The sequence below is a fragment of the Scylla paramamosain genome, chromosome 13 (genome assembly GCF_035594125.1).
Source record: "Scylla paramamosain isolate STU-SP2022 chromosome 13, ASM3559412v1, whole genome shotgun sequence".
Lineage (NCBI taxonomy): Eukaryota > Metazoa > Arthropoda > Malacostraca > Decapoda > Portunidae > Scylla > Scylla paramamosain.
In genome coordinates this window covers 10,177,278-10,190,000 of record NC_087163.1, presented here as the reverse complement: position 1 = coordinate 10,190,000, position 12,723 = coordinate 10,177,278, and the positions used below count along the sequence as shown (strand labels likewise).

The window sequence follows — 12,723 nt, the reverse complement described above, 5'->3', positions numbered from 1 at the left end:
CCAGAATTATCTCTCACTCTACCTTTACCTTGACTCAGCACACCTGGAATCACCTCTAGTACCAGATTAATGTTGGGGGAGTAGAAAACACGATTATTCTATGTTACAAGCACATATATTAATACTAATAATAATTCACAAACAACATGAGGTAGTACATGTTACTACATGACGTTCTCGTCACTTCCCACAACACCAGAACCCGTTTACATCTCCACCAGTCACAGAAATATTCCCCTCAACCGCAGGAATTTCAGACGCCATTACTTCAGACGCCATTACCGCGTCCCCGGACCATAATTCCCGTATTTCACCTCCTCAAGCCTCACAGGAGATTACCATCATCACCAAAAATTATCCATAACACCATAACATCATCCCCAAAATCACCAATACACCACAACACCAGCTTCCAAGGTCAACACCACAACCTCCACTCACAAAACGGCTGCCAGTTTGACCTATGACCCCTTCCAACAGCGTCACCGGCACAACTCAACAACAGAATTTCAGCGGACAAGAGCTCTTGGTACCACAAAAGACTCACTAACCTGATCCTGGATATCAAGGTTATACCGCTACACCACTAATACCTCCACAAACTCACTCCATCACCAATCCACACCAAGATCCTTCCCTGAGAGACGCCTTCCCTCCGATATACCTCACGACCTAAGGCCTTTCCCTCCTTGGAATGTGTTGTTGCCCACTCAAGCTCCCCTCGTTTTCAACGTATTTCCACCTCAATTATACTTCCTCCCTTATACATACAAAGATATAGAGAACTTAAATTATGAAGAGAATAATACTGCATGATATAAAATGGGTAAATAAGCCTTGCACTACTTATAACAGTAATAAGGATAATGCCCGAATGGCAGGTAACCGGAACACAGAGGGGACACTAAGAAAACGCGATCCCATTCAAGGTAAACTCGGCCAATAACATGACACCTTTAAAAGTAATTTACGATTCCATCATCAAACTATGTTTAGGAATCTCTGGATATATCTCGATAGCCTGATATGTTCATTAGGAAGACTGATTTTTTTTTTCTTACACAAACAATCGTATCCAACACCTTACTTGCCACAATTAAAGACAAAAAAAAAAAATACCGCAAATAAAGCAGCACCCTGACGGTACACTACCTCACGGTAGTAGTAGTTAGCGAAGCAACGCGTGGGTGACGTCCAATATTATTGCACTACAGAAGGCTCTGTAGAAAGAAAACATCACGTCGGGGAAGGGACATTCCGGGATTGGAAGACTGCCAGGTGCTGCAGAAAGTGACGGATGAAGACAGGGACCAGGATCAGAGAGTGTGGTCGAACTTGAAGCACTCGGTGTTGTGAGAGTATCAAGCTTCTTGGGCTGATGTGGTGAGCGTGGAGAAGCATGAAGCAAAGCTTAAAGAATTATGACGAAGGTCTGAAGAGCTTAACTTCCAACTGCAGTTGGAGAACGTAGGTGCGGAGCATTTGATGTTGTGTAAGGGGGCCGAGACAAACACTTCGTGAGATCGCTTGTTGGTTGATCCCTTGACCACCAAGCCGAGATTTTTGTCACCGATCTTTGGAAAGGATTGCTCGCGAAGCTGTCATCAAAATATCATATTGATGATGTAATAAGACGAGCTGGTGATGATAGTTTCTCTCTCTCTCTCTCTCTCTCTCTCTCTCTCTCTCTCTCTCTCTCTCTCTCTCTCTCTCTCTCTCTATCTATCTATCTATCTATCTATCTCTCACGTGAATATTCCAAAGTATACTCTTATGAAACAACAAAAGCAAGTCAGAACTTCACTGAATGGAGTTATGCACCATGATTGTATTAGTTTTAATTATTCTAAGTGTAATGAAAGCACACACACACACACACACACATACACAAGAAGATAGAGGGAGAGAACTGAATCACCAATTTCGAAACAAACTTATAAGATCGGGACACAGACAGACGTTACCACGTATTCCTTTACATGGTGTTTCCTGAGGGAACAGAGTGACGCACAAACACTTGCGTGGTAACAAAGGCCAAGAAACAAAAGAATAAAGGTTTCTTCATAATTCTGTTTCCAAAATATATATTTGTCGTGAAACATATAATCAGAACTTAAGCATAGAGAAGAAAATAAAAGAGAAGACGAAAGGAGAGAAGAGAGAGAGAGAGAGAGAGAGAGAGAGAGAGAGAGAGAGAGAGAGAGAGAGAGAGAGAGAGAGAGAGAGAGAGAGAGAGAGAGAGAGAGAGAGTTGCTTGAGCCAGTTTATTGAGCTTCAAAGGCGTCATGCTAATACAATATAACTATCACATTAAACAAGATTTTGATGAAGGTGAAGGCAGTGATACGAAAGACAAGAGAAGAAATTAGGCACAACCTTCCAACCCGGTGATCTGCCATAGATCAAATGTCACGTTGTGTCACCTAACCATAATGTCCTGACGACGATACTTATAACAAGGGTGAGGGAACGCGTCGTATTGCTGCATGGAGACGTCATTAGGATTCTAATGTTCACTGAGATGGTTGTTGGTGCGTAAAGCGTTAACGTGGACTAAACATGAAACAGGAACATGGAGGTGAGGGACCAACACCACGAGAAGGCAAATTACTGTGCCGATGTGTGTAAATTAATAGTTAATGCGCGTTGATGCATTGAAGGTGCAGTTGACTGATGGGGACTAGCCCCATCCTCGTCAGGAGAGAAAATAAAGCACACCCCCTCGTCTCTTCTGGGTGCAGGGTTCCGTCTGTGTAAATGTAATTCAACACGGAGCATGAAGAGACACTGTGGCTCTAGTCGCCAGGGCAAGCTGCCTCTGTAGAGTCAAAAGTATGAAACGCCATTTTTTAACTATTCTCTTTCCAGTGAGAGAACCAGCCACTAATCGAATCGAGGTATCACTATTATGTGTATAATTAACCGATTGCGACAGTTGCTTATGAGATATTTTATTTGTTAATTTGTTTTTTTACGGCCGAGTTCCCATAATACATCAGTACAAGGACGATACCTCCCAACAGAGGACTTTGGTTTTGGTATATATTCTTCGGGATAGTTCTTGGGACTTGCCACAAGGAGTGAGAGATGGAGATCAAACATGAGCGTCTAATGATCTAATATGCCAGGAACTTGCCCGAAGACTCCTGGGAGGGAGGATGAGGATATATATGTCTAGTCAATGAAGATGCCGGCCGCCCAATGAAGCGGTTACAGCAAGAGTCCCCAACCTTGGGTACATGTGTGTGTCATGGCGGACCTGTAAACATCAGTTGGAGACACTCTACGTTACTCCCAATTTACTGCCAAACAACTCAAAATCAAGCCTGCCATTAAGGGAGCCTTGTCGCATGAAGACCGTAAGAATACTTTGATCCATTTCGGGTGCATGAAGGGTGTTGGACTTAGTCGAAATTGGAAGCTTAGTCTAGCATCCCCCTTCAAACCGACGGACCAGGTCTGCGCATGCGCACTAGAACTCTGACGACACTGTGTTGCCAGGTAATGGCGACGCTACCTTGACTGCACCACCGAAACTTTGGATACATTCCTCTGCCGTATCCGCTGGGGGATTATGGCCACCAGACCGTTAGCCGATCTACGAAAGTTGTCCCAGAATCAACTGAATGCAATACGCAAGGAGGATTTGATACAAAGCATACTGTCAGCACCTGAACCAGTGGAAGATGCCAGTCATGAAGTGATGTCTAAGTTATCAGCCCTGATCAGAGAAGTAGCTGAGATAAGGAAGTCTCTGACATCTCCTGACACCCCCATCAATAAGCAGGTGCAGCGTCTTCAAGAGCAGGTGTCCAGACAACAAGAAATGATCGCGAGACAGCAACGCTTTCTCGAAGACATATACCGGAAAGCAAGAGAGTGTAACCTGGTACTGCTCGGAATCCCTGAGGAGCAGGAGAGCTTGGACGGCGCTACAACAGAGGTCGCTAAGATCCAGAAGGTTTTAACAACGATTGGTTCGTCTGTGGGCGTACGTTCATTTTGACGACTTGGGAAAAGGGGGCAGCGCCGCCGACCTATCCTGGTCACGGTGGCGTCGCGGAAGGATCGGGATGCCGTGTTTGAGAGAGCCAAACGTCTGAAGAATGCCGGTGAGAGTGTTTCAAGCGAATCTTTATCAAGAAGGATACTCATCCCGCTGTGAGAAAGGAATGGAAGCGTTTGAAGGATGCAGAAAAGACTGAGAAAGAGAAACCTGATAACGTCGGCTGTAACATCTACATCAACTACAAAGAACGCCAGCTCATTAAGGATGGGGAAGTGATCAACAAATTCAACCTCATGTTTTTTTTTTTTTTAAGAAGACCACAACAACTACTCGAGAGATGTATTAAGATTATACCTTGGAACATAAATGATGTGAAAACTAAATAAAAAAAACAACAACAGTGCAATCATTATTCTTGCAATACGATGTTATTAGTTTGAGTGAAACAAAAAGGAAAATGAATATTAGCTTGCGTAATATTCACTATATTCAAGAAGGGCGACCGGAAAGACACAAAGAACTATAGAGTAATAAAGAACTATAGTGTAATAAATAGCATTGCTAAATTATTTGATATGATTGTATGTTCGAGATTAGAGAAGTGGTTCACTCCATACCGTGAACAAGCGGGGCACAGAAACGGCGTGGCTGTCTCGAACATATTGTAACATTGCGTATATTGACCGACTTAGCTAGAAAGAAAAAAAGTTATTCGTGACATTCATTGACTTTAGCCAAGCATACGATCTGGTACCGAGACACATGTTAATACGAATCCTTAAACACTTGGGGTGTGGCGCGGTGATGTTGGCTGTTATCGCTGCCATGTACAGTATGACCGAGAGCGTTATCGGCACCGCGGTGTTCACGGCCACTCTGGGGGTGCAACGAGGCTCCCCGACATCGTTCTTTACGTTAATGATTTAAATTAATAAAATAGAACTGTGAGAAGGATGGGTTTTTAAAGTGGTTGCATGTTTTAATACTCATGGATGATATTGTTTTACTTACTACAACGCGCGAAAGAATGATCTCCAAGTTATCTCTAATGAAGCGATTTTGCGATGATTACGGCATGAAGGTAAATGAGTCGAAAACCAAGTTTTTTACTGTTTTTACTGTTTTAAAGTTTTCTTAAAGTTTTTACTGTTTTACTTACTACAACGCGCGAAAGAATGATCTCCAAGTTATCTCTAATGAAGCGATTTTGCGATGATTACGGCATGAAGGTAAATGAGTCGAAAACCAAGTTTTTTTGTTATAAACGGAACGCTTCAGGACAGGGAGACAATACACGTTAACGGGTTGGTGGTGGAGCGGTGCGCTCAGTATGTGTACCTGGGGTCTCCTTTCACTGCAGACGGTTCGGTAACGTCTTCGGTCAGGGATCACGCTGAAGTTAAGATGCCACACGTTATGAAATTCATTTAATTTTTAAGAAGGAATAATGATCTTCCTTTCCTAGTAAAGAAGAGAATTTTCGAGGCGTGTTTGATGTCAGCTGTACTGTATGGGTGTGAGTCCTGGCAGAATGCAGATCTCAAGCCAGTAACAAAATTATACAATTGGGCACTCAAAAGTCTGCTGAGTGTAAGATCATCTACTTGCAACGACGTGTGCTATGTTGAGGCTGGCTACCCTCCATTACCTAGTTTAGTTAAAAGTAGACAGAGAAGTTATCTCTCGAAAATGTGGAGAGAGAGACAAGGAATGGGGGACGACCCACTAATATTCTCCCTTAAAAGTTGTATGGAAAATCAATATCAAACTCGGACCTATGTTGGAAATCTAATCCACATTATAAATTATGATAAAGCTGAAAGAATCAGAGCGCTAAAAGATAATATCTCGAACTCAACGTCTTCAAAACGTATTATATATAGAGAAATGAACCCAGATGTTCGTTAACAGGAGTCTTCGCAACGTACACTGTTCACCCAGTGTACGTTGCGGAGACTCCTGTTAACGAACATCACCGCGTTGCCTTCACTAGATTCCGTGTGTCGGCACACTCTCTGGCAGTAGAAGCAGGCAGGTGGAACAGAAGGGTTCGAGGAAGATTACCACTTGAAGAAAGACTTTGTGTCTGCGGTAGCATTCAAACCGAACATCACGTAACACAATACTGCACCTTCACTCAGCATCTGAGAGACATTCACAACTTTTCCAGCATTCCAGATTTGTTTTCAGATAATTCTGATGATGCTGAAAGATGCAACATAATATACAAGATTTTAGATATATACAAAAGTTAGTACTTGTCGTCCGTATATTGAAAGCTTAGATAACATGTTTAAAGTTTAGTTTTTATTTTATATTATATGAATGATGTGTCGCCCACGAGGTCATGGGTTCTTTTTTTATATATTTGGCATTATATGGTTTTGTTTTATTAGTTATATAGTTTTAGATGCTAACCTTTTTTTTCTTTCTTTTTTTTTTAACTGGTTTTAATGTTTAATTGGTATTCTCGTTGTATTTCCGCCTAGAGTTTAAAAGATAACTATCTACGTCCGTTGGATGTTTGTGTGTGTGTGTGTGTGTGTGTGTGTGTGTGTGTGTGTGTGTGTGTGTGTGTGTGTGTGTGTGTGTGTGTTTGAAACGTTTCGTATTTTATTAAGTTTTAGTTAAATTTTAGCGGTTCTACTGTATTTTAGTGTTTTGTGTTAATGTACATTTAATTTTATTTTAATGTTGAAAACCTGGAGCTTTTAAATCGTTTAGTACTTTATGTTTTCTTTCGTTCAGTTTTATAGATCTGGATTATTTTTATCTATTGTATCGAATTAAAAGGAAAACTGTTATATTTGTATGGACTGCAGCTATTTCATCAACTTTGTAACTGATGGTTTTTACTATTTTAGTGTCTGGGTCCTGTATATGTATTCCATTGTGAGCTGTGGTCAATAAACCTATAATAATATAATATCCCCAGTAGTACATTTGCACTTTTCAGAGGGTATATTGGGTCTCAGAGAATAATGACTACTGTACAATACATGTTGTTGTAATCTGCAGTCAGATTGCCCAATGTTTCTTTTTTTTTTTTTCAAATTTCCTTATTATAGTAAGCAACACTTTTATTCAAATTATATTGAGTAGGATGAATACCATTTGGTTTCCACTGTTAAGGAACTTTCTCTAGCTGTAATCCAAACTAGGCCTGAAAAGATCAGGTATGGGACGTGTATAATACCTACGTGAGATTGATGGGCGGCACTGACCCGAGTCACTCCGTCCTTCTGACTCACAGTTAGTTCAGGTGTGATAACGTTACTCTTCACCACCACTGTTATTGTAGCTTTGTTGCAAAAAAAAATTACTACACATAGATGGAAAATAAATAAAAAGACAAGAATATCTGATAAAAAATAAATAAATAAATAAATCACATCAGTATCAGGCATGGGCTCAAGTTGATATTTAAGTGCACGTCATGTACTTGCATCTTACTTAGACTCCAGTTATTCAACCATTTTACAAGAACTTTCAAGTACTGTACAACTTGAAAATGTAAAAGTGAATTATTGTGGTTTTCACGTGCAGTACAGGTGGTGATGTAAGAGCAAGGAATTAACAAATACATGTACCTTGGGAGGTGTAAGGTTAGTAGCATTAAGATCATGTGAGGTTTAGTGTTACTCCTATTATTAATATGCTAATAGATGTAAATACAAGGGTTGAGACACATCTGTCATGATACTGCCTGGACTGGCAAGTTGTGTCACTGACAATGGCACTGACAATTTCATTTTTTTTTTTTTTGCCTTATTTATTTAGGGGTACATGGGAAACTACTAAAATGTCCAAGGGGTACAGAGAAGGAAAAAGGTAGGAAACCCCTGGGTTACAGAGTGGAACAGAGAGATGGAAAACATTAGAAGGATTACAGGCGTAGGTTGGAAAATTATTGAGATGAAAGCCTGCTTCGATACATGAATATTTGCTTCGGTTAAACTTTTATCCCAGTCAGCATTAACCGGAACTGATTGGAGTTTATTAAATACACTTTCTTATAATCCGCAACCTTTTCTTTATTATGTAATGAAGTACCAGCTGCTCACCAGCCAGCCTGAGCTCACCTTAACTTCACTGGAGTGAAAACTAAAAAAATCTCCTGCCAGGGTAAACAAATATAAAACATACAAATAATACTTTAATGGATATCAAAATAAATCAATACACAACTCGTGTAAAACTCGCAACAAAAAGAAATAACTAAATGAAACTTGTACACCTCAAAATTTCCAGCTGAGGGGCACGACGGGTAATCCTCGTTTACACAAACGCTTCTGGTCCCCTGCTGACAGTGATGACAGGTGTCTCCCTCTTGTCACCGCTAACTGATAGGGCTCAGGGTGGCCACACACTACACCACTCCACTAGTAGACAGGCACAGACTGGTGAAGACGGCTGCGGCTACGGTCCTTAAGCATCACCGTGAAACTCCTGCAACACACCCATGGTGCACTCTAATCATCCCCTCTCCCGTTCCCTACATTTCATTAACATCCAACACTTTGCCCAATAATATCTTCACACTGAAATATACTATCACGTACCTGCTATGCTGACAAAGCCACACAATCCAGACCTATAAACCAATGCCTCAGTGTCCGTGTTCCGCGCCAAAATCCCTCCCGTTCCAAAACAAATACTTCCCATCAAACCCCACGCTAAGCGGCTGAACATCACGATGCGTCTAGCTCCGCCTGACTTCTCACAATTAGTTCTTACTTTGCATTTATTTTTTATTATTTATTTATTTATTTATTTTTTTTTTTTTTTATCTATGACATTGTCATTGGAATTGTCATTATCTATGTCATTGGATATCGGGGCCGACGTTCAATTCAGTGAAGGAGGGCCGATGTTTACTTCAGTGAAGCAAAAGATGAAGGAAAAAGAAGGATTTAATCCTTCTGATATAACTTACGTTGTCTTTCTATTGTAGATACGTAGAGCTCAGTTTACTCAACATCAGCCTCGCCTTTTTCCAGTCTTCATCGTCGCCTTTTTCCTCCTCACTCTCACCTTCACGTTTACCTTTCTTTCATTCTCGTTCTCATCCTCGTCCTTGTATTTTCTTCCCACTCTTGTCCTCTTTCTCTTTCTCGTTCTTCTCTTACTCTTCAGGTTATCTTTTCCTGTTCATCCTTATCTTTCCTTCTTTTTTTTTTTTCTTTGTTCTCGTCAGTTCATTCATCTTCATCGTTTTTTTTTTTTCATCCTGGTTTTTCGTCCTTGTCTTAATTTTCATCCTCATTCACTTCGTCTTTGTTCTCGACTAAGACTCATTTTCTCTCCTCATCGCCCTTGATCTAGTCCTTTTCTTCATCCTCATCTTGTTTTATGCCTCCTAGTTGTCAACCTCGTTCTTGTTCTTGCCCTCATTCTCGTCGTCGTTTTCCTGCTTTCATTCTTCCATTCTCGTCTTTTTCTTCTTCGTCTTTTTTCCCTTTCTTATTCTCGTCTTCTTCCTCAACCTCCTCTCTAATCACCATCATCTACTTTTTTCAGTACTCGTAATAACTTTGGTCCTCATCATCCTTCCTTTCTCTTTCTTCTCTATTTTACCATCGGGTCTTCTTAATTACCGTCTCCAAGTCCTCTCATCTTCCCCACGTATCATTATCTCAAGCCCCTCAGACGTGGATAACGTGACTAAGCCCCCATTGCTGGATCCTGTGGGTCCCTTTAAGGCAGCTCACGTTTACTTTGTCTTGCTTTATTTTGTATGTATTCTGTTTCAGGTGTCTCAAATGACTCGAGGTTGTTGCGTATGTTATATATTTATGTATGATACATACATAAATAGATAGATGATAGATAGGAGGAATGGAAAGTTGACACCAAGACAGATGTATAGGTAGACAGTTATGAAGGTAGGTAGGAAGGTAAGTGGGCATGTAGATGAATATTAATTATTGTCTTTTCTTCTGAAAACTGTCATTGCATGACTTTTCATCATATTTTTTTTATATGTAACCCAGGTAAACAAATATTCAGGCAGAAAGATATATATATATATATATATATATATATATATATATATATATATATATATATATATATATATATATATATATATATATATATATATATATATATATATATAAATGAGTGAATGAATAAAGCAGAGAGAGAGAGAGAGAGAGAGAGAGAGAGAGAGAACATAAGAACATAAGAACATAAGAACATAAGAAATAAGGGAAGCTGCAAGAAGCGACCAGGCTTACACGTGGCAGTCCCTGTATGAAATATACCTACCTATTTCCACCTATTATCCCCATCCATAAACTTGTCTAATCTCTTAAAGCTCTCTAGTGTCCTAGCACTAACAACATGATTACTGAGTCCGTTCCACTCATCTACCACTCTATTTGAGAACCAATTTTTTCCTATCTCCTTCCTAAACCTAAATTTTTCAAGCTTGAACCCGTTATTTCTTGTTCTACCCTGGTTGCTGATCCTAAGAATTTTGCCTACATCCCCCTTGTTATAACCCTTATACCACTTAAAGATTTCTATCAGGTCCCCTCTTAACCTACGTCTCTCTAAAGAATGTAAATTTAACTGCTTCAACCTCGCCTCGTAAGGAATACTCCTCATCCCCTGTATCCTTTTAGTCATTCTCCTCTGTACTGATTCTAATAGATCTATATCTTTCATATAATGTGGGGACCAGAACTGCACAGCGTAGTCTAGATGAGGTCTGACCAGCGCCAAGTATAACTTTAATATTACTTCCGGCCTTCTACTTTTAACACTCCTAAAAATGAATCCTAGTACCCTATTTGCCCTGTTTCTGGCTTCTATGCATTTTTTTCCCTAGAGAGAGAGAGAGAACTCCATCCTTGATACTCTTTAATATCTGTCTGCTCTTCATCGAGCTATCTTCCACTCGCATAACATTTACTCCTCTTTGACAAACTGATCTAGTCTCACCGTCTCAATCTCCTACCCATCAGGTCTTCTTTCTCACCTCATTAATGTTTTGGGGGATTACGGCGATGTGACATGACTTGCCAAAATTAATTTCTCTTTAAACTAAGGACACTCCAAAACTTGCCCCTCTTTGGTGTTCTTGATATATTTTATGTATGTGTGCATTCGCATGTACATAAATGCGTATACACACACACACACACACACACACACACACACACACACACACACACACACGTACATGCATACATGATGATATGTAGTTAAAGGAAGAAATGCCGATGATTGCTTTTAACGTACCAGTTTCATAAAATTAAATAAATCATTTTTACAGTTATTCTTTCCTTTGCAGTTTTCTTTTCTTTGTTTTTTCACTATTTCTATCATGGCTACTACTACTGCTACTACTACTACTACTACTACTACTACTACTACTACTACTACTACTACTACTACTGTTGCTGCTTTTGCTGTTGTTGTTGTTGCTGCTGCTGCTGCTGCTGCTGCTGCTACGACTACTACTACTACTACTACTACTACTACTACTACTACTACTACTACTACTACTACTACTACTACTACTACTACTACTTCTACTATTACTACTACTACTACTACTACTACTACTACCACTACTGCTGCTGCTGCTGCTTTTTTTTTTTTTAATGTTTAAATGCTTGGTGAAATGCCAGTCCCATAAAAGGGTCAAAGCAGTCCTCAAAAACTGATGAATAAGTGTCTTGAAACCTCCCTCTGCTGCTGTTTCTACTATTACTCTACTACTACTACTACTACTACAACTACTACTACTACTACTATTGTTTTCATTACAATCATGGTTCTTATCCTTGCCGTTGCCGTCGATATCTTCTTGTTTCTGTCTTCGTGTCTTTCGTATCCTTAACTGCCCGAATAGTATAGCAAGTGTGTCACAGGTGTCCGTTCAGTGCACGCACGTGAAAACCAGAGAAACCAATGAAACATTTTGTATCTCTAAATCAAAGTATGTGTTCATTTTTTTTTTTTTCACATTTTACTTGGTCCTTTGCTTTCATCCTGATTCCCTTTCAAGAATAATTCAAGGTCAAGAAAAGTACATAAAATCAAAAGAACATAAGAAAATAATGAAAGCTACAAGAAGCCGCCAAGCCTACACGTAGCAGTCCCTGTATGAAACATGCCACCTATCGTCCCCGTTCATAAATTTGTCTAATCTTCTTTCAAAGCTCTCCAATGATTCAGCACTAACAATCCGATTACTAAGTCCGTTCCATTCATCTACCAGTTTATTTGAGAACCAATTCCTTCCTATCTCTTTCTTGAACCTAAATTTTTCAAGCTTGAACCCGTTATTTCTTGTTCTATTCTGATCCTGAGAATTTTGCTTACGTCTCCTTTGTTATAACACCTATACTACTTAAAGATTTCTATCAGGACCCCTCTTAACATACGCCTTTTTAATGTACATTTAATTGTTTCATTCTCGTTTCGTAAGGAACACCCCTCATCTCCCTGCTTCCTTTTAGTCATTCTTCTTTTGTACTGATTCTAATAGACCTATATCATTCCCATAATATGGGGACCAGAACTGCATCATAGTCTGGATGTGGCCTGACTAAGGCCAAATACAACTTTGATATTACTTCAGGACTTCTACTTTTAACACTCCTTAAAATTAATCCTAATACCCGATTTGCCTAATTTCTGTTATCTATGCATTGTTTTCTTAAATGGGAATCGGGGATCAAAACTAATTATAACTCCTA

At 39.8% G+C, this 12,723-nt stretch overlaps 1 protein-coding gene and 1 long non-coding RNA gene across 2 annotated transcripts in view; one reads left to right on the top strand and one right to left on the bottom strand.

The window, feature by feature from the left end:
• Nucleotides 1-12,723, top strand: part of LOC135106424 (zwei Ig domain protein zig-8-like) — a 79,772-nt gene that overhangs the window by 2,872 nt on the left and 64,177 nt on the right. The gene's annotated exons all lie outside the window — the stretch shown is intronic.
• LOC135106425 (uncharacterized) lies at nt 8,153-8,684 on the bottom strand. The gene is made up of 2 exons (XR_010271287.1): nt 8,572-8,684; nt 8,153-8,458 (listed from the first exon to the last, which is right to left on the bottom strand). It is a non-coding gene; the product is annotated as an uncharacterized LOC135106425 (long non-coding RNA).